Here is a 23,988-nt window from a genome sequence, read left to right on the forward strand (position 1 = left end):
ACATGCTTCTAAGCGTCATGCGATAGGCAATCATTGCCAAATTATTATTACTATTATTATTATTATTTTACCAGTTATTGAGGCTATTAAGGATATTTTGCCAATTAAGCCCTCTTACAAAACCATAGTGCGGTTTATAGCGCCGACCATGCAGTAACAGCTCTGACGCTCATAGAATTCCTATGAGCGTCAGAGCTGTTCCCGCCACGGCTGGCGCTAAAAATTGCACTATGGTGGGGGGGGTAAGATAGGCACCCTTTATAGAATTAGCCCCTCTGTGCATAAATGCATGTCCAAGGCATGTTAATTTGCACGAGTTTATAGAATGAGATGTAAGTGCCTATTAGTGCAAGTTAAACACTTAACACAGATTAGTAAATAGAACCCCAACCACCTGATATTCAAAAAAGATTTAACTGTGTGGAGAGGCCTACTGCATGGTTAAATTCATTCTGGCAACCTAAGGCCCTCTTTTACAAAGGTGCGCTAAGTGTTTTGGCGTGGATTTAGCGCATGCTAAATCAACGCGTGCGCTAACCGCTAACGCGTCTATAGGATAACATGCATGCGTTAGCGTTTAGCATGCGCTAATATTTAGCGCATGCTAAAAAAGCTTAGCGTACCTTTGTAAAAGGGGGGGGGGGGGTAAGTGTTGATATTCAGCGAAACTTAACCAGACAAATGTAATCAGCGCCAGATATTCACTGCCTGTGCCCAGACATGGCTAGCACTCAGTGTCCGGGGCTACTTCAGTGTGTGGCAGTCAGCGTTTTAAAAAAATGCTGGCTACCACAGGTGGAATATTGGCCAGTAAGCGGTTTTCTACCAATAGACAGAATAGGCCCAGCTGATCTGATATTTCTGCACAATTGCTAGGAACTCATAAGCCTGCTTGCAATTATTCTGCTTTGCAATATCCTGTTCTTCAGAGGGTAAAGAAGTTATCTTTATATGAAAAATCTTTCAACTATCAGCTGGCCCAAAGAATGCATTGTGAATATTCAGATGTATGCAAATTATTCTCTGTTTTGCAAGATATTGAAACATGAGCCTAATATATGTGATAGTTTTTGTATTTTAATGATCTTTTGCCATTTCCTGATTAATGAATCAGTTTTTTGATATGTAAACCTGCTTATAACCTTGTTTTGGGATTTGGCGGGCTATAGATACCCATCATAATTATCAGCTTTAGTTTTATTTCTCTTTGTTTTCTCCCTATTTTCCATTTCCTCCGACATACTGAATAGTCTCTCCATCTTTGAATTTCTTCCAAATCTTCTCCTGGCGGAGCAATAGATACATGCCCTATTTTCAAATGGGTTTCTCCCATTTTGAGTCTCTGATTCAATGAATCTGAAATTAGGTCCCTGTGTGTTTTATTATTTTTATAATGATTAAGCATCAAGTCAACAGCAAGATAGCACATACAGGTTGGTAGAAGAAAATAGGAAAATTAAAATATTCATGGGATGGGATGGCAATAGCATCAAGTAGAATTTTAGTAACAAAACAAGAAATCATTGCCCTGACCTTCAGAAGGCAAGGGAAGGGAAGAAATTCATTTCTGAAATTCTTAAATAATCACTGGTCCAGGCTTTTCATACCAGTGTTGCAAATAGCAATCTAATATTTTTCATAAGGGCCCACAATGATTTTTGCCTAATGTAATCAGTAGAAAGCTGGATTCAATGGACCTGTGGGAGTCTGTCAGTCTAACAGCTATAGGGAAAGGGACTTGTATACTGCCTTTTTGTGGTTTTACAAGCACACTCAAAGCAGTTTACATACAAGCATTTTCCCTATCTATCCTGGTGGGCTCGCAATCTTTCTAATGTACCTGGGGCAGTGGAGGATTAAGTGACTTGCCCAGGGTCACAGGGAGCAGTGAAGGGTTTGAACCCACAACCTCAGGGTGCTGAGGCTGAAGCTCTAACCACTGTGCTACACTCTCCTCCAATAATATCAGAAGTGAGCTAAGTATAGAACAATGAAGCCATTGTGACATCACTGATGAGGTTGGCTCTTATTGGTAGAATGAGGCATTATGACATCAGGGAAAGGGATTGGGACTTGTCTACCGCCTTTTGTGGTATTACAACCATACTCAAAGCAATTTACATACAGGTACTTCAAGCTTTTTCCCTCTCTGTCCTGGTGGGCTCACAATCTATCTTATGTACCTGGAGCAGTGAAGGATTAAGTGACTTGCCCAGGGTCACAGGGAGCAGTGCAGCGTTTGAGCCCACAATCTCAGGGTGCTGAGGCTGAAGCTCTAACCACTGTGCTACACTCTCCTCCAATACAATATCAGAAGTGAGCTAAGTATAGAACAATGAAGCCATAGTGACATCACTGATGAGGTTGGCTCTTATTGGTAGAATGAGGCATTATGACATCAGGGAAAGGGATTGGGACTTGTATACCGCCTTTTGTGGTATTACAACCATACTCAAAGCAATTTACATACAGGTACTTCAAGCATTTTCCCTCTCTGTCCCATTGGGATCACAATCTATCTAATGTACCTGGAGCAGTGGAGGATTAAGAGACTTGTCCAGGGTCACAGGGAGCAATCCAGGGTTTGAGCCCACAACCTCATCTCTTTAGCTCTATACCACAATTTTTATACCCAACAGGTGTAAGCAGTTAACAGTCTAAAAACTGATTCAGTAAATTAGGAAAAGAACACCAATATGTAGATAATAAAGTTGAGTATCACTCACTCAGCATCTAAAGAGGAGTGAAAGACAGTAAATTTGGAGGACATTCTAAGAAGGGAATCAACACGTAGGAGAAAGGATGCCAGTATGATTTTAGGAAAGGAGGGTATCAACTCGTTCAACACATAACATGGAGTAGTAGACAAGCTGTAGGAGGGCAATTTGGAGGACATTGACTCTGCATGGGTGGCCTGGCAGCAGTGGTAATCCATATTTCTATGTTAGGTAGATGTCCATATACCTATGTTAAATGGGTGAGAAGGCTTAAGTGATTAGCCATGTCTTGAGGGCAACTTTAAGTTTTCTTTAGAGAAGGAATGTTGCAGATAGTGAGGGGTAGAGTATTCCAGACAGATGATTCTGTAAAGCAGGGGTGTCCAACCTGCGGCCCAAAGTCCGCATGCGGCCCCCGTGAAGTATTTTGTGCGGCCCTGGTTGAGAGCGATGCAGTGTTTTCTTCTGCTGCCCCCAGGTGTTTACCGTCTTGCCGGTTCCCTCCTCTGTCTTGCTGCAACGATTGTGCATTTGTGCGGCCCCAGAAATTTTTTTGGGCCAATGCGGTCCAGGGAAGCCAAAAGGTTGGACACCCCAGCTGTAAAGTAAAAAGCTCAATGTGCTTGATGTGGGCCAGGTAGGATTAAACGGGAATCATTCAGGAAGCGGAGGAGCCAAACAGGATTGCGGGAGATTGCTTAATTATTTTCCTATTATATAATTATTCTGAAAGTTACTATGCCAAAAGTAGGAGAACACTGAGGAGTATGTGGTATGTGGAGAAAAAGCCTCAAAAACACCATGCAGAATATTTCACTAACATTGTGACCTGCTGCCTTAAAACTATCATACACGTAATATGCACTAATTTTATATATCGATTATTTCAAAGAGTATGTACCTCGAACAATTGATCATCAAAATAGTTGCAGATTTTTCCACTATTTTGTCCACAACCCTTTTATATAACTTTATCAAGATCCTCAGTGGCACCACTTAGAGCGAAGCATGTCGGCATTGAAATCCCTAGCCAGAGACCCTCTCAAGGGTGTAATGAGGCACTGCCTGAAAAGGCTTCCCTTTTCTCTCATTAGTCTCAGCTGTGGGTCTGCCTCTGCTGGTCAATTCTATGGGCTCAGGTGTTGCTATTTTCTCTTTCCCCTGGGAAACTGAAGTCCAAGGTTTGGTCTGGCAACTAACCTCTCACCTGTTACTTGGTGAACCTTTACTTTTGCCCATATCATTTCCCCCCGTGTTGCTTTGGGATGCCCTGGCACCTGGGCAAAGAATACAGGTCTTGCCAGGGGATGTGCATAATACAGAATGCAGCGGTTCGATTGATTTATAACTTGAAGAAGTATGATCATGTTTTCTATCGCCAATTGCATTGGCTGCTGGTTGAGGTATGGTCAGTAGGAAAAAGGAGGTATTGATGCCCCTGTATAAGACTCTGGTGAGACCTCATTTAGAATATTGTGTGCAATTCTGGAGGCCACATCTTCAAAAAGGATGGAGCTGGTCCAGAAGAAGGCTACTAAAATGGTGCGTGGTCTTTATCATGAGGCATATGGGAACAGATTTAAAGATCTCAATCTGTATGCTTTGGAGGAAAGGCGGGAGAGGGAAGATATGTTATAGGTGTTTAAATACCTACGTCTGTAAGAGGTCTTCAGTTCTTCAGTTCTTACACACACTACCGTGAATCATTTTCACCGAAGTTCCTCAGATTACCACACTCGCTCTGTAGATTTAGTGAATTTGTGTGGTGGTCTTCCTCACCAGAACTTTTTAAATCAGCGTTTTCTCTATTACATTATTTGTGCTTTATATGTATTTCCTATATTACATGTATTCTTAAAGTGCCTGTGCTTATACTTAAAAAATTTATCTTTAAATATTTTCTTTAAATATGTAAATAAAGGGACTTAGCTTTGAACAGTTTACTGTCTCATTCCCCACCTATGCATTTCATTCTTCATCAGAGTCGGGGATAACATATAGACAGAAATGTTCAAGCAAATAGTTTTTAGCTTACACACACAGAGACATGCTGAGAAATCTGTCTTTAAATACCTACGTGGTATAAATGCGCATGAGGCGAGTCTCTTATTTGAAAAGAAGCTCTGAAATGAGAGGGCATAGGATGAAGTTAAGAGGTGGTAGGCTCAGGAGTAATCTAAGGAAATACTTTTTTTACAAAAAGGGTGGTAGATGCGTGGAACGGTCTCCCGGAAGAAGTGGTGGAGACATTGACTGTGTCTGAATTCAGGAAAGCATGGGACAGGCACGTGGGATCTCTCAGAGAGAGGAAGAGACAATGGTTACTGCGGATGGGCAGACTGGATGGGCCATTTGGCCTTTAACTGCCATCATGTTTCTATAACCATAAAGTTCTATGACATCACAATGCAGATGTAAAGAGCCTTGGCCAATAGGGAGAGGAAGAGATAGTGGATGCTGCGGATGGGCTATTTGGCCTTTATCTGCCATCATGTTTCAATGCTCCTAACAAAGTTCTCCTATTGCAATCATTCCAGTTTTGTTCTTTAGTTTTTCATTTTTCTATAATGCAAGTTTCAAGACGCATTTTGAGAACATTTGAAGATAATATTGTAGATAACACCTGTTCTATTTTTATTTACATTAAACAGCATTGTTTCATAACTGTCTAACTGTCATATTTCCAAATAATACACCACAAGTTTACTTACTTGATTGCAATTCCAGAGTAAATGACAGCTAGATAAACCCTCAAAAATAAACTATAATGCTGGTATTAGCAGTAACCATCATCCCTCTATGTTAAAGAGCTACACTATGTATGTAATACAAGCAGTTATCAAAGAGATTACACGGCAAAGAGCAAAAGCCCGCAGGGGAAAGAAAAAAGCGAGGAGGAGGGAGTCTAATAGCTAGAGAAGTAAGCAACACAGGGGAGCACTGGAATATTTCAGTCAGCACTTTGTGGAATCCCACTGCACTGAAGTAAATTGTTTCTGATATATTTTATAGTGATAAATGAGACGCCCATCCAGTCATTAGTATCCGTAATCATCCTCCAGAGTCCTCCTCTGGTGTGGCTATTGCCTGTCGTGGTCACAGTGTAAATCACATGCCTTTGCTTTCCAGACCTGCAGTACACATTTTAGAAGTGCAATCTGCCAGACATATGCTGTCTATGTATTAATCTACTTTTAAGATTGTAAATTTGCAAAAATACTGCTTGAGTTAAAGCTTAGGTTCTGTACGTATGGAATATTTATAATGAAAAAAAAATTATCAAATATGCAATCATACATTGTTAAACACACACATACACGCAAAACAATCCGTTCATACTCAACCGCAAAACTATTTGTAGAAGACTATGCCTGCTCCTGCATCTATAATAGCTACAAAAATACTTTCAACTCAGAAAATCCCCTCTGCTGCATCTGCAACCCGCTTTGCTTTTATTTTATGTTTCTAATCCTCAAATCCAACCATCCAATTGCTATCTATCTATCTATCTATCTATCTATATGTATAAAAAATACTGTATACATATAGTTGAAGGTATTTAAGGTATCTTAGGGTAAATGATTAAACAATGAGGCTGCAATTGGCTGGGGTTTGTTCAGCTTCCTATCCAACCTTTTAAAAGAGCGATGCTGCCAGATGCTTGACTGAGCAAAAGAGCCGTCACATATCAGTTCGGGAAAGGAACAGGCAAAGAGATCTGAAATCGCCTGCAGCTTCCCACTGCTCGTTTCCCAGTGCTTTGAGAACGATGACTTGAATGAATGGTCTGTCCGAGGCTAAAGTGAGGAATATAGACACATTCGTTCATCCTATAGCTTTAAAGCCTCTAAAAACCGTAGACTGTACCTGCCAAATTGAACAGTTTTCAAATTTAAGCAGTTCCAGCTACTTGTGGGATTGTGACCTGTCCAGGGTGCTGAAACATGAACCAAACTGCAACCGTATCCCATCAGGTGACGTGCCAGTCTACAAAACCCATCAAGGTATGGTAGGACTATATAGTAATTCTTATTCTCTCTCTTTATTACAACTTAATTGTATGCAGTATCAGTTGTAAGCCCAGCATGTGGATTGACATTAGTGGTGCAAATTGATCTTCAGAGTAAAGACACTGATATAACACGTCTGTGAAGATTTTGTTGGAAATACAGCACATCTGGTAGCTATCTAGAATGTGCAGATGCAAAATGATTGATTTAATGTTTGTTTCTGGCTGGTAACTCTTATGGATTTAAAGCAGAGGGAAACTTTCCAGCAATGTGACAGTGTTGCAGTTCTTTACTGGCTACCTGCAGAGATTTTCTGGGGGAAATAAATGTAAAAGCTGCATCAGAAAAACACAAGCAGAAGTATTTGAAACCTGGCAATTACATTTTACAAAAATCATGCTGATTTAGGGCCTGATTCACAAAGGTTTTGTTTCCCTTCTATACCCATAGAATGGATGAGAAGTCTTATTGAATTCGGCCCTGAGAGTGTTTTGTTTTTTTTTAACTCTAGTACAACTTGGCAAACTTTTGATTGATGAATTTACCATGTATTAAAAAATAAGCTAGATGGTCAATGATTAGCAGCTAGAGTGTTCAAATTAATGTTCTTTTATGTTGGATGATGATTAATTAATGTACATTCTTATGGATTTTGCCTTATTTAAAATGAAATCCATTGATTACATAACACTTGAATTAAACTATATAATATGGAGTTTAGGTAAAGCAATTTGTCTGTCTTGGCAGTTTTTACCACTAGGGGATCAGAACTTATGAAATCATCAGAAATGGTAGGAATTGCATTTCAGGTTACTAGATTCAGTTATTCCTATAGCTTGCATTGCACGTTTTCATCTCTAATTGATCAATGCTTTAGTTATTAATGTTAAGGGGTATATGTATGTGTTTGTTTAACCTGGACAAGCATCTGTTTAATCCAGTTCAAGTCACTGTTCTTAAACGTGGGACAAAAATTGCCTATCAAATTTCCATTTGGATGGCAAAGTTATATAAGGAGAAAACAATATTCCTAATAGGTTGGTACTCTAGAGTACTGGCTAAATAAAATTCAATAAACAACAAAAGTACTTGTATTCATAACATTTTAAGTGAACTTTATGAAGATATGATTTACGGTAGGAATGTGTTGGTTTGTGAATAATTAGTTGAAATAAGAAATGTCAGAATTTGCATGCAGGCTTTCATGGTTTACCTTCAAGGGCTTCTAAATCATAATGCAATGTTACCTTCTTTTAAAATGTATAGACCAATCTAAGAATGCATGTACATTTTAGCAATGATAATTCAAAATAGTAATTCTTATACTGCACATGATTACATCAGACATATAATAGTTTTCTTTTTTAAAAATAGTTAAAGATCTTAACTATGATGTCAGTTCTATAAACTGGTACCCAAATTTGGGGACTGAAATGCAGAAGAGTTCATGCCAATTCAATTGCAGCATCTGGGCTCCTGGATTGTATTATAGAGCACTAGCGCAATCTGGTATTGATGTACCAAAATATACACATGCCCACTTGGGAACATGTATGCAAATCAAGCTACCTGCATATCTTATAGGTGCATGCATCAGTGGAAGACATAGATAGATGCACCTTTTTTGTCCAGTTTGTCATAACTACACTGTAAGCTCTTTCAAGCAGGGACTGTCTATTCCATGTTGTGGTGTACAGCACTGCCTATCTAATCTAATCTTTGGTTTATATATCGGGTCATCTCCCAGTGGAGCTCGACTCAGTTCACATATAATTAAGACTAGAGTACAAAGAAAGAAGAGAAAAAAAGAAGAGCTATAGTATTATCATTTCGTTGATACTGTAGGTAAAGCCATTTAAATATTACGAGAACAGCAAAGTTTTCAAAGTTTTACGAAATAGTTGTAGCTGGCCAATCAATCTAATAGAGTCAGGGAGTCCATTCCAGATCTCTACCAACTTGAAGACAGAAGATTGACTAAGCTTCCCAACAGATTTAATTCCCTTAAAGGAAGGGACAGATAGCTTTGATCTCTTTGTATTTCTCAAATGACAAAATCTAAAGGTATTCCAACAAAAGGGGACTAAAGGGTCAAATATTCAATAGAGAAGCTTGAAGATTATGCTTGCACATTTAAACTGGATCCTAAAGTGGACAGGGAGCCAGTGAAGCTTTCTCAACAGAGGAGACACATGATCACACTTTCGTTTCCCAAAGATGAGCTTAGCTGCAGCATTTTGTATTAACTGAAGTCGTTTTAGACTGCCCTAGTATGCCTGGTAATGCTATACAAATGACAAGTAGTAGCAGTGGTCCTACCCAAGCTCCACCCATATGTACCCTCCTCATAAATGAGCATGATGCCACTTACATGCATCCTTATAAAGTAGCGCTTAGGGCAAGTATGAATTTGTTGGCTTACCACTGGCACAATTGCTCAATACAAAACAAGCATCTGATGCAGTTGCAATACGCCACTATTTATTAACCCCCCCTCCTTTTTTTTTTCTTTTTTTTTTTTTACAAAACTGCAATAGTGGTTTTTAGCGCAGGCCAGGACGCTGAATGCTCTGCACTACTCCTGATGCTCATAGGAACTCTATGAGTATCAGGAGCAGCACAAAGTGCTTGCGCTAAAAACAATAACATTAGCATTCGCATTCCCGTCACCTGCAACTGAAAGGTAATCACCATCTAATATAATAAAGAGCTAGCCGCACATGTGCACTCCTATTTGCGTGTTCCGTGCGTGTAGGTCTGTGGCCGAAGGAGTGCGCATGCGCGCTAATACGTCACCAGCCTATCGCCTCCACAAGCCGGACCGCAGCCAGAAGACGATTCCTCCTTTGCCGCCCACCCCCTTCTCTTCCCGCGGGCCCGAATGGCGATTCCAGCAGCATGTGCATCAGTCTTCACACGCTGCTTCGGGCCCTTCTACTGCCCTGATTTGCTCTGCCGCATCTCTGATGATGTCATCAGGGACGTGCCAGAGTAAATCAGGGCAGTAGAAGGGCCTGAAGCAGCGTGTGGAGACTGATGCAAGCGCTGCTGGAATCACCACCTTTGTAGTCCGGACCGCGGGAAGGGGAAGGGGGGGGGTAGAGGAAACGCTAATGCTGCTGCATAGAGAACTGGTGGGGGGGAGGGAAATGGAGGGGGAGGGAATGCTGCTTTGGACAGACAGACAGAGAGAGGAAGGGGAACACAAAGAAAATAAGAAAGACACAGGGGCAGGTGCACAGGGAACTGGTGTGGGGGGAGGGAAATGGAGGGGGATGGAATGCTGTTTTGGACAGACAGACAGAGGGAGGAAGGGAGACAGAAAGAAAAGAAGAAAGACACAGGGGCAGGGAGATACACAGAAAGACAGACAGGCAAAGGGGGCCAGGGACAGAGACAGACAGAAAGGATAGCGGGAGCCACGTCAGGAGGGGTGCGGGATGCGTTAGTGGGAACTTTTCCAATGGGTGCAACTGGGCGGCTGTCGGGAACCTCTGATTAGGGGCAGAGCAAGGTAAGAGTATCACAGGGATAAGAAAGAGGAGGGGGGATACAAAAGGAAGGGATGCCTACTGCTGGACAGGGGGAGAAGGAAAGAGATGCTGATGGACAGGGGAGGTGAAGAAAAAGGAACGGAGGACTAATGTTGGACAGGGGGAGAAGGAAAGAGGTGCTGCTGGACAGGGGGGAAGTAAAACAAAGGGAGAAGGGCTGCTGCTGCATAAGGAGAGCAGTGAAGGGGTGGTGGTAGACACAGTGGAGGTAAAAGGAAGGGAAAATGGACAGGGGGAGCAGGCAAGGGGTGGTGATGGACAGCCAAGGAAAAAGAAAGGCAGAAAGAAAGAAAGCGGCTAAGGAGAGAGAGAGAAAGAAAGAAAGACAGACACAAACACATATGTTCTAGCACCCGTTAATGTAACGGGCTTAAAGACTAGTCAATCAATAATCACACAACTCAATTTTATTGGAATAAATATTTGGCTGCAGCTTTATTATGTGTCTGAATATTATCAACAATCTGTGTCCAAAAACCAACAAACCCCCATTGCATATTTCACACACCCCCAGGGAGCTATTCAGTGTCGAAACTAGCTCCCGTTAAGTCTTTAAATTCCCCCAAACATGACTCACGGTAATGCAAGGCCATGCTTCCCCTCCCCCCAAACAAGACCCATGGTGACGCAATGCCATGCTTCCCCTCCCCCCAAACATGATCCACGGTGCCGCAAGGCTATGCTTCCCCTTGCAGCGGTATCGCATACGAGTGTTACATTTATTTATTTATTTATTAACTGCTCATCTCCCAGATCCAACTGGGCCAAACCCCATTTTCCGCCCCACCCAAAGCTGTGACCACCTCCGCCCAACCCCATAAGCTTCACCAAACCCACCCAAGTCGACATATAACATATACACCCCCCACCCCATCCCACAACATTGACACAAAACATAACACCAGCACAAATGGGAGGGAGGGAGGGATAATCTTTTCCTGAAGAAACTACTCTACTGTTCCCCTTTCCTCACAGAATTCACTCCAGCCTGCCACAACATCCAACCAATCACGTGACTGCTCCACCCCATCACCTTAGAAACCTCTCTAATCATTTTTCTTTCTTTCAAGCTCTATTAACCCTTTCTTACCTCCTCTTATAAGCTTATTCTACAGACCTTTGACAACACCTCATATATTCCCCTCACCCTCTGCCGTCCCCTCACATTTTACCCACACCATCATTCAATAAATATTATCAGCCGGTGGCATCAGTTCAGCTAATGTTATATCACATCAGATGAATCTGGTGTTCTTCTTTATCACAATTTTGTAAAAAAAAAAAAAAGAAAAGGGGTGGGGGCAAGAGAGGAAAAAGGATCTCAGAAACCTGCTCAGAACAGAATGGAACAAAAATAGTCCGAGACTTATCACTTCCAAATTTCTATCATGGATCCTGAATAAACCTCACAAAATGGCACAGTGCCCACAGAAACTAGTATAATGAGGGACGCATTAAAATATATAGTCCCAAATTTGTAAATATTTCTTCAAATTATATTTGTATTTATCTTTTTTTTCTTTTTCTTCTTAATTGTGAATTGATAGCAGCCTAACAAACATAGATATATGATCTAATGCTACTTAGCACAACATATATCAAAACACCAGTGCCAGCTCATGTTTTTGCAGGCAACGCTTATCTCAAGGTGCTGCTTGTACCATCAGTGAAGTAGACCAAATTAAGTCTACCCTTCGCATTCAACATCATAATTTAACATCTTTTCAATGGTTGGCTTTAAAAGCCTTGAAACAACATGACTTGATAGTTATCGAAAAGCTGATAAAGGCGGGGCAATAGCAGTTCTTGATAAGATGAAATATCATCTTGAGGTCTGTAGGCAATTGAGTGACGCCTCGGCATACCAAAGATTAAAATGTGATCCCATTTAACGCCCAAAATCTAAGATTGCATGTATTACGAAAATGGGCTTAGATGCTTTTTTTTTTTTTTTTCTCTCTTAGGGACTACTGGTTTTTTTGAATAATCAACATCCAACCACTCAAGTGTTATATGTTTTACCAAAAATCCATAAAAATCCTGTTTACCCTCCTGGTCGCCCTATTATGTCATCAAGGGGTTCTCTGTTAGAGCCATTGTCAGTTTTTACTGATCAGTTTTTGAAGATTGAAGCATCAAAAGCTCCTTCATATATCAGAGATTCTGGCCTTACTGCAACTGCATTAGAAGTTTGTTTTGCATTGAGCAAGTGGTGCGCTTTGGCTTCTGGCTCCATCACCTTTTTGTGTTGAGTGCGGCTAACCACTGGCACACAGTTATAGAACTGCATTTTATGTCTTTTGCAATTTTGTGTATTTGGAGGAAAAATAAGAAGAATCAGATTGTTAGGCCTGGATTCTGTAACCAGCGCCCAAGTTGGTGGCCACCTTAAAAGCGTCCGCCTATCATCTGTCAATCGGTCCAGGGCACTGGTTACAGAATCACTCCAAAATAGGTGGCTGAAATGTAGGCCAGGACTACATTTCAGCCACTTATCTTTGCTGCTAGACCGCAGCAGCCAATTTCAGCAGGGGCATTCCCCCCTCCTCCATCAGCTGAGCAACATGGATTCCCCAAAGCCACGATTCTGTAACCAGTGCCCAAGTATTAGTTCGTTTGGGTAGTTAGGGTGGGTAGTTAGGGGTAGTTTTTTTGTAGAATATTTTGAAAGTGATTGAGCAAGATTGAAAAGGGTAGAAGAGTTGCGGGTGGTAGTGATAAGTTTAGTGTAATATTCTTTTTTGGCTTGTTGAATAGCATTTTTATAGTGAGAGGCTTTTTCTCTGTACAGAGTGAGGGAGTTATGGAGATGGGTTTTATGCCATTTATGCTCTATAGAGTGAAGTTGTCTGCGAAGAAGGGCGAGTTTTTCATTATACCAGGGTTGTTGTTTTTGTTTTTGGGTCTGATTTGGAGTGAATTTCTTTTTTTCTTGTTGAGGTGCCAGAGAGTCTAATAGGGATTTTGTGGAAGTATCCCAAAGGGAAATTTGTTTGTCGAGAGGGAGGAAAGAGAAGTCTTTGAGGTTTAAATTAAAGAGGTTCTGAATAGCAGTAAGGGTAATGTTATTAGTATTACGGGTAGTGTATGTATCTTTTTTATTTTGTTGTTGGGCATTACATGAGTATGAAGGGGAGTCTAGTTGCAAGCTGATTAGGAAGTGATCAGACCAAGGTAAGGGATGAAATTGGAAGTTTTGGAAAAGATAGGTAGTAGAAGTAGGACAGAAAATCATGTCTATGGTGTTACCAGCCGCGTGGGTAGGCGAGGAGATAAGAGGGGTTAATGAAAGGTCAGAGATCAGAGTTAGGAGTTCAGAGGTGTTGTGATGGTTGGGGGAATTAAAGTGAATATTAAAATCTCCGAGGATAATGGAGTCAGGATAGGTGATATTGAATTCTGATATAGTGGAAATGAGTGTAGAAAGTGAGGTTTTGGTTACCGGAGGGGGAAGGTAGATAAGAAGAAAATTGAAAGAGGGAGAAAATTTAATGGAGAATTGAAGAGTTTCAACTGAGGCGGTGGGGGATAAATTGGAGGTATTGGGTTGGAGGGGGATGGAGGTATGATAAATAACAGCTATGCTTCCTCCTTTTTTGTTCAAGCGGGGTTGAAAGATAGCCTTGAAATTGGGAGGGCAAGCTTGGGTCAAAATGCCATTCATAAACAGACCGGCAATACAGCATGGCAAGATGTGATTTATTCTTGGTGAATCACACTCTGACAGACATGGAATAATTCAGTGTTTCTCAACCTTTTCAAGCCAAGTACCCCCTAAGCCTAACAAATACCAACCGAGTGCTGGGTGCTGCGGCGGAGGGGAGCAGCAGTGGGCCGGGGGTGGGGGTGGGGGGTGGATTGAGCATATCAGATGGCAGGGAGGAATTGGCAGTGGCTTAAGCAGGGGTCAGGCAGGGAGAGATCCCGGGCGGCAGCCAGCCCGCGTACCCCCCAGGTAGGATTGCTGCTTCTCAGTTTTGTCCTAGTTCCAAAGATCTGATTCAAACAAAAGCCACTATGCATTGTTGAAGAGGTTTTGGTGCTGCTTTTGTTTTTTTAAGTGATGCCATTTCATTGATACTTGGCTGATCTATACATGATCTATTTTCCCCTCATTGAGGCAACACTTGTCTCCTGAGGTAGACTTTTTAAGACTTATCTTAGGAGATCTTCATTTTGATAGTGCCTCAGCTGTACGTGTTGATGTTTATCAATGTTTGGACTACTCTTTCTCAAACTAAATGTACACGTTATAGGTCACCAGTTAGACCTCTTTGCTTATTCTGTGTTAGTTTGACTTTTCTCTTATTCAAGTTAAGTGGACATCAATAGTATGGTCAGATCACTATATACCTGAAATATAATTTGATTGGAAAAGATTGCAAACCAATTATTCACCAACTAGGGTCAATCTTGTTACTGTTGGAATAAGCTTGACCTTACCCAACTTTGATCATATATTTTGCCTACTCTCCAAGAGATGCCAGATAATCCATAGATAATATTAATTCATTCAACACCACTGTATAATCCACCTTAGATGACATGGCTCCATTGACTTAACATTCTTCCAAAAGAAAAATGACTCCATGGTTCTTAACTACTCTAGTTTCATTAAAAGGAGATAGCTAAAACTGTTGCTGGGGGTGGGGAGGGGAAAAGGAAACTTACCCCCTTTTACAAAACCGTATCACCTTTTTTAGTGCTAGCTGCAGTGGTAATAGTTCCAAAGCTCATAGGAATTCTGTGAGTGTCAAAGCTGTTACTGCCGCAGCCAGCGCTAAAAACTGCACTATGCTGCTGCGGGACTTCGAAGGGGGGTTACTGGGTTCTGGCAGGAAAGAGTGGGCATTCATCCTGCCGTTGTTGGGGGGGTCCCCTGCCGCAGCTGCTCAGCTGATCATGGCAGGGGTATTTCCTCCCCGATTAGCTGAGCCAGTAGGACTCCCCAAAGCCACGGCTTTGGGGGAGCACTACTGGCTCAGCTGATCGGGGATAACTTTCCCTACCGTGATCAGCTTATGGCTGCTGTGGCCTTTTAGGATCCTGTGATGGCATAGATAGGCAGTTGAAATGTAGGCCAAGGTTTACCGGGTCTACATTTCAGCCGCCTATCTTGGCTGAATTAGGCGCGATTCTGTGACTTGACACAAAATCGGGGACCGCTTTTTATGCGGCCACCAACATAAGCACCGGTTATGGAATCCAGCCATAAGTGCTTTCACGCTAATGGGGGAATTAGCACGCAGCCATTAATTTAGAAAGTGGGAAATGTGCTATTGCTGGGTTGGGCATTCTTTTGGATTTACCGTATTTTCATGCATATAACGCGCGCGTTATATACAATTTTTACAAACCGTGCATAACCTTGCGCGTTATACGCATGAGCGCATTTTACAACTTTTTTTTATATAGTTCCCCCCGATGTCCGATTCACCCCCCCCCCGCAGGACCGCTCGCACACACTCGCACCCGCACCCCCACCCCGAAGGACCGCTCGCACACACTCGCATCCGCACCCCTACCCCGAAGGACCGCTCGCACCCCTACAGCCTCCCGACCCCCCCCATCATGTAGAAGCTCCTACCGTTATCCTGCTGCTTCCTCTTCTGGTGGTCCCGCCCTTTCTCTGACATCAGAGAAAGGGCGGGACCGCCGGAAGAGGAAGCAGCGCAGACGCAGGGCTCACAGAAGGGCCGGGACCGCCGGAAGAGGAAGCTGCAGGACAACGGTAGGAGCTTCTACATGATGGGGGGGGGGTCGGGAGGCTGTAGGGGGTGTGAGCGGTCCTTCGGGGTGGGGGTGCGGGTGTGAGTGCGTGTGAGCGGTCCTTTGGGGTGCGGGTGCGTGCGAGCGGTCCTTCGGGGTGGGGGGTGCGAGCGGTCCTATGGGGGGGGTGAATCGGACGTCGGGAGGTGGCATCAGGCTTTCAGGGTGGGGACAGGACTTCAAGGGGGAGAGGAGAGTCGGGGTGGGCGAAAGGAGAGTCGGGGTGGCCAGAGGAGAGTCGGGGCGGGCGAAAGGAGAGTCAGGTGGTGACGGGAAAGTCGGGGCGGCATGCGCGGTATACTGGTGTGCGCGGTATATAAAAATTTATTTACATACATTACAGTTTCCCGCGCGCTATACCCGTGTGCGAGTTTTACACGGGTGCGCGGTATATGAGTGAAAATACGGTATTTCAGCTCTTCTGTTCCTGCTCTCCCAATGAATTCTTACTAATTGAAGGTTCCTGATGAAGGATTATTACTCTGAAACTGAAGTTCAGTTGAACTGTCTACAATTTTGAATTATTTTTCAAGTTTGTTGCAGAAGAGCAGTGTTTTTGAAATAGACCATCCCCCTGGAAGCAACTCTGGGAGTCCTTGCTCATGCCAGATTTCCTATTGAGATAAGTCTTCCTTATTGACTGTTTGCAAAGACTGTGCAGTTATTCTGTTTTTCAGACTGTGCCAGTACTCTACTGTGAACATTTTTTTAATATAATATTTAATCACTAAGGGCTCCTTTTACAAAGCCGCGCGAGGGCCTTAACGCGCGGAATAGCGCACGCTAAATTGCCGCCCGCGCACTAGCCGCTACCTCCTCCTTTTGAGCAAGCAGTAGATTTTCGGCTAGCGCGCGCTAATCCGGTGCTTGCGCTAAAACGCTTAGCGCACCTTCATCAAAGGTGTTTGCACTATTTATTTGATTTTCACTACACACGTGAAGACTCTATCATGGTGTGGTGCCCTGGGCTGTGACCCACACACGGGTTGAATATGTCAGGGTTTCCTATTTGAAAATATATGAGGTAATCAAGAAGCCACTGTTGTTCAGTCTGATAAGTCATATACTGGTTTGTCTAATACAACTAACTTAAAGGACAAGCAAGTATTGAATGCATCTATCCTTGGGGGTGCATCTATCATATGTATGGACCTTCAGGCAGCAATCGGGTATATAACCAGCTGCTTAATGCTTCGTCGGTCCAACCTTTATTAGTTCAATGAATCACTCTCCTATTTATTTAAGTGTCATTTTTTTAGTGATGTATTTATATATATATATATATATATATATATATATATATATATAACCTATCATATATATATATATATATATATATATAACCTATCATTTTTTCAATAACAGACCATCACTTAGCTTATAGTGAGCCTGTGCTGTCTTCACCTCTCCCGACATGTATGTTTCAAAAAAGAAACCTTTCTTCAGGGTCGAGGGAAACGGTTTGAGGGAGCTGCAATTGCCTTGTAACATATGTGAAAGCATCCAAAATGAATATCAGTTTTCCAAAAAAAAAAAAATGCCAAAAATCTAGGGATGAGGACATCTGTCTGACAGCATTTGTACAACGATGACCACATAGACATCCCTGCAGAATTATCTACTGTACTCGAATGTCCACCACCTCAATAGCCCCTAGGCTTGCAGGTGTCTTTAATATTTAGGTACGGTACAAATATCCCTGGTTTGGGAGAGCTCACAATGAAAAAAAAGAATTGGAATGCAATTTGAACATGGATCAGTGCATTGAATATCCCGGGTTTCCACTGACCGCGGGAGGCCGTAATTTCAATATTGAGCCCTCACTCTTTAGGATCTCTATCACATTACATTAGAGATTTCTATTCCACCATTACCTTGCGGTTCAAGGCGGGTTACAGAAGAGTTATAGAAGGTGGAGTACAAAGAAGATAGCCGGTCATTTCCAGGAAATAATAGAGAGGAGATCAGGTATATTGTTAACTTTATTTTTAAAAAATCCTAATGACATGAAACTAGATCATTGAAATTATAGATCCATTGCATATATTCCACCATTTGCAAAGATAATGGAGTCTTTAGTAGCTAAACAATTGACAGATTATTTAAAACATCACGACCTACGTTCGCTTGGCTTATCAATCCACACTGAGGTCTTCTCATTAAATTATTTATTTAAGCTTATATGAATCACAGTTTATGCTCTCCACAGACTGTCAAACAGTGATGTTTTAGAACTTATATTGTCATTGAGATACAGTAGACATGGGAGAAGCCACTGCTTGCCCTGGTAGCATGGAATGTTGGTATTGTTTGGTTTTCTGACGGGTATTTGTGACATGAATTGGCCACTGTTGGAACCAGGTTAATGGACTAGATGTACCATTGGTCTGTCTCAGTATGGCATTTCTTATGTTTTTTAGTCTTTCATGGCCCAGCACCTTCCTACATACATATTTTATTGCTTTTATTCTCCCTCTGAAAGATCATTATGGAAAAAAAAAAAATCTTCTGCCATTAATTTAAAATATAAATGTGTTTTTTTTCCCTCTCTATTCTCATTTCAATCAGCTAAAATGGGAATTGTCTTAAAGATGTTTCTATTCATTAAATATTTAAAGACTTAGATTATCACATTCATGTTCGATGACATCACACTTATTGACCGATCTCTTTCTATGGTGATCCCATTGAACCATTTTAAAATGGAAAATACAGAACATAAGAGACATATTGGATTTTATAAAGTAAACAAACAAAACTTCTTGTTTGCACACTCCCCTGGGCCAAGCCATATTTTTTTTTTTATGACAAGCACAGCAGAGAGGCAAAGCCATATATCAGTTACTCAGACACTAAAAAAATAACCCTTTGATATTCCGTTGTTCAGCACATTTCCAAAAATCTCATTTCCTGTGCAGAATGCTATCACTACTGGATATATATGTGCATTAAAGTACAGCACAAGCACTTAAGCTAGTCATTAGCCAGTATAAAAGTTCTGTCACTGATGTATTTGTCCTAAAAAAAAATCAATAAACCAAAGGTGGGCTATCCCCCAATAAACCCCCAATAATCCCCCAATAAATCAGAAGTGGGCTATTCCCCAAAGAGACACATTTAAATCAAAAGTGGAGAAAAAAAGCCTCAATGTACTTCTGTACAGCAGCAAATAACAATGATTTTAAGCTAATTATATTCTCATTGGCATAAAAAACACACTCCACAACAAAAATGTAGTTATCACAAGGGTAAACACCCACCACTGTGAACAGGGAATGTAACCATAAAAGGAAAACAAAAACTTCCACTTAGCTCAGTCGCATGGATCGATACAGATCCAACACGAGTGCTGCTCTTCCTTGGCGTCAGAAACGGTCTTAATAGAACTGCCTGTATCAGCTCAAAGTCCCCGCTTGCGCTTTTATCAATGTGCGCTACGGGGGTTAGCGCGTCGGATATTTCATCACGCGCTAACCCCCGCGGCAAGCCAAAAACCTAATGCCTCGCCAATGGAGGCGTTAGCGACAAGCGCGGCAGGCGGTTGAACGCGCGTTAACCGCCTACCGCACCTTGATAAAAGGAGCCCTTGTTCTCTCCAACAAAGGCCTTGTTTCGCCCATAAATGGCTGCATCAGGGATTTCTAACAGGTAATCTTTCTATGCCACAACTGTGATGTATTTGTAAAATACAGCAGTTTGTAAGTTACATGTGTAAGTTTGAACTTTGGCCAAGCTTGGCCCAAGCATATACGCCTCTTGCAAATGCAAGCTAGTTAAGTGAGTATTTCAAAAAATAGCATGTTTACACTGTGGCATCAAGACTCAAGGGATCTTTATTTTTTAAACTATTGACATTTGCTTGGAGGTTTGAGGGATGGTGGAGGACCAGGCTAGGGGACCCTGGCATGGCATCAATAGAGATTTGAGGGAGGAATAGTTTTTGTTTTTTTTTTCCTTTCTTTATTATTTTTAAAATAAATGGCAAGTAATACACTTGTTTAAGTAACACGATAAGTAATAATACAAAAAAGAAATAAATATTCAATTAAAGAAAATATTTTACAATCTTTTTAGACCCCAAAACATTTGTGAGGGGGAGAAGTCCTGAAAATAAAGAGACTTAATTCAAACATCAGGAAAAAAAAAGAAACAAAAAGGAAATGGCTTAACGAGAACAGCTCCTCAATTCATAATCACACCCTTTAAAGCAGGGATCTCAAAGTCCCTCCTTGAGGGCCACAATCCAAACGGGTTTTCAGGATTTCCCCAATGAATATGCATTGAAAGCAGTGCATGCACATAGATCTCATGCATATTCATTGGGGAAATCCTGAAAACACGACTGGATTGCGGCCCTCAAGGAGGGACTTTGAGACCCCTGCTTTAAAGACTGGAGATCTTCTTCATGTCCAGAAAACTCCGGAGGTGTTCTGGAACAAAAAATGTATATTTTGTCCCCAAATATCTAATGAGACATTTGCAAGGATATGCCAGTTGAAATGTTGCTCCTAAATCTTTGGTCTCTTGCCTCATTGTCAAAAATATTTTCCTCCTTTCTTGTGTTGTTTTATTAACGTCAGGGTATATCCAAATACGTTGACCAAGAAACGGAGTTTGCAAATTACGGAAATAAAATTTTAAAACAGCGTTGAGGTCTTGTTGAAACACGAATGAAACAAGTAAGGTAGCTCTTTCTTCCAAAATTAACATAGATGTTTCTAAAATAGCTGATAATATTTCCCAAATCAGGAGGTTGATTCTGAGGACCATGAGGATTTTCTTGCGTCTCACTCCCATTTTTCTTAGGAAAACCAGGTAAATAATAAATTTTATTCAAAGGAGGAATAGTCTCTGGAGTGAAACTTAAAATTTGTATTAAGTATTTCCTAAAGAGGGAGGAATAGTTAACTACTCCACACCAACTGTTTTGCCCTGCAGCATTTGGGGGAAGAGGAATGCCCTCTGAAACTACGCCTCTGTTTTCCAGATAAGTTATAAAATCAGTGATCTATGAGGACGATCACTGCTAAGTCTATTGATCTCACGTTCAAAAAGTAAGAAACATTCGGGGCCCTTGGTCTGACCATTCTACTGCCCTCCGCTACACTGTGATAAGTGGGCGAGACACACCAGATGCATACCTGCACTGTGGTGCTGAGCCTGGGAAAATGAAACTGTCAGATGAACCTCCTCCTCCTGATGTTAATCTTTCTTTTCATAACCACATTAGTCAAATAGTTAAATCTTGTTTTTAATAAACTTCGATTGATACGGTCCATTTCATCATTTCTAGAACCTAAATCCATTAATATACTCATTCATTCTATGATCATATCTAAATTAGATTATTGTAATTCTTTGTTAATCAATATATCACAAAAAGAAAAAAGAAGACTTCAAATAATCCAAAATACTGCAATAAAACTCATTCATAAAGCAAAAAAATTTGATCACGTTACACCGTTATTGATTAAGTCCCATTGGCTACCTATTAGCCACCGAATCACTTTTAAAATATTATTCTTGGTTTTTAAAGTTCTAGCTGCCAATGAGCCTCAATTCATGTCTAGAATGCTCATTCCTTATTATGCCCCTCGTTCTCTACGATCATCATCACAACACTTATTAACTGTCCCTTCCTTAAAAATTGTGGGTACAAGAAGAAATGACATGTTTTCTGTTATAGCTCCACAAACATGGAATGCATTGCCACTTTACATCAGAAAAGAAAAAAAATTTTATCTCTTTTAAAAAACTTTAAAAAACTTTTTTATTTAATGATGCTTTTATCAAATAAACTACGAGACCTTTTATTAATTAAATGCAGAACTAAAAAATTTTTTACCCTTCCCCGTGTTCTTCCCCCTTTATGTTTTTCTACCTGAGAGAATTGTAACTTTACCCCCTTTTCCTTCTATATCATGTCTGTCTTTAAGCTACATGTATGAAGAAATTTTTAATATGTTATTAGAATTTTAACTTTTTACTTGTGTCTTAAAATTGTTTGTCCTCTAAAAAGTTGGTTTTTTTTTTAAATTGTTCATCGTTTAGAACGTTTGTATAGGCGATTCATCAAATAATAAATAAACTTGAAACTTGAACTTGAAGAAGCCCCTGTGTCGAAGCTCAGGTCTGGGTAGAGGAGAAATAAGAGTTTCGGAGCACTTTGATATGCACTGGTGGTTTTAACCCCTGCAGAGCCGCGCTGGAATATTAGCTTACCTGTCCTCATTTGTTCCACTTGATTTCAGATAAGTGCTACCTTTTCCATATTGTTCTGGAAGAACTGTGCACTTAAGAAGTGAGGGTTGCTTTGTATGAAGTAACCAAGGGGATCAGGGAAGGTGCAATGATGGTCCTTGATTCATCTCTATGCGGCTCTATTGCAGGAGACACGGGTACTGAGCACTTTCACACAAATTTCACACAAACTTATCCAATCATTTATGATTGGGTTTTTGTTTATTTATTTGTTTAATTATATTTAAGATTTTCCTTGAATTTTGCTTGGTAATTACATGGATATACGTACATATGCATGTATATGCCATTATTCTAATGGACTGAATTCTATATATTGCATAATGGACTGAATTCTATATATTGTGCCCAAAATATCAACACTGAAGAAGAACCCCCCCCCCATAAAATGCCCAAAGTTTATACAATAGCACTTATACCCAGGAGCCACACCTAACTTTAAGCATGACTGTTTGCACCAATGGAAATGTGCAAAACCTTGCACCCAAAGTTAAGCATTTATGGCCCTTATTACATAAGAAATTAAGAATTGCCATACTGGGACAGACCGAAGGTCCATCAAGTCCATTATCCTGTTTCCAACAGTGGCCAACCCAGGTCCCAAGTACCTAGCTAGATCTCAAATAGTAAAACAGATTTTATGCTGCTTATCCTAGGAATATGCAGTGGATTTCCCCAAGGCATCTCAATAACCTTTGTAACCTCTCCTCAAAATTGAATTAGTCACCAATGCCTTTATTTGTAATCCTCTTCCTGGAAATGTCCAGTTATCTTTTTGATGTAATCCGCTTAGAACTGCAAGGTACAGGCAGAATAAAAGTCAGTAATGGCTTATGGAATTCCCTTTTAGGAATTTATCCAAACCTTTTTTAAACCCTGCTACGCTAACCGATTTCACCATATTCTCCGGCAATGAATTCCAGCATTTAATTACACATTGTGTGAAGAAATATTTTTTCTAGTTTATTTTAAATCTTAGTAGCTTCATCGCATGCCCCTTAGTCCTAGTATTTTTGGAAAGAGTAAACAAGTGATTCACATCTACCCTTTCAGTATTTTATAAACTTCTACTGTATTCCCGCTGAGTCTTCTCCAAGCTGATGAGCCCTAGTCATTTCAGCTTTTCCTTATAGGGAAGTCATCCCATCCCATTTATCATTTTCATCGCCCTTCTCTGTACCTTTTCTAATTACGCTATATCTTTTTTGAGATAAAGCAACCAGAATTGCACACAATTTCTGAGGTCCAGCCGTACTATAGAGCGATGCAAGGGCATTATAACATTGTCATCTTTGTTTTCCACATGTAACTTTGAGGAATGCCCCCCACCCCCAATCTGCCCATGACCCTCCCATTTTCATGCCCCTTTTTGACAGGTGCATAAATTTATGCACATAAATTTAAATTAAAACCAATTAACGTTAATAATTACTTGTTAAGAAGTTAATTGTCATAGTTAATTGACTTGTTATTTGATTAAGTTGCATGCACAAATTGGGCATGCACCCAAATTTGCTTCTGTTGCTCAACAGTACAATTTATAGAATTTGGGTAGATGAGTCCATTAATATTAGAATTACCTCGTTAATTAGCACTGCTAAATGTATAAGTTCCTGACCCATTATATGCCTCTATATGTGTGTGTCTGCATGCATGCATGCTTGTATGTGTGTGTTT

This window comes from Geotrypetes seraphini, chromosome 5, assembly GCF_902459505.1.
Source record: "Geotrypetes seraphini chromosome 5, aGeoSer1.1, whole genome shotgun sequence".
NCBI classification, from domain to species: domain Eukaryota; kingdom Metazoa; phylum Chordata; class Amphibia; order Gymnophiona; family Dermophiidae; genus Geotrypetes; species Geotrypetes seraphini.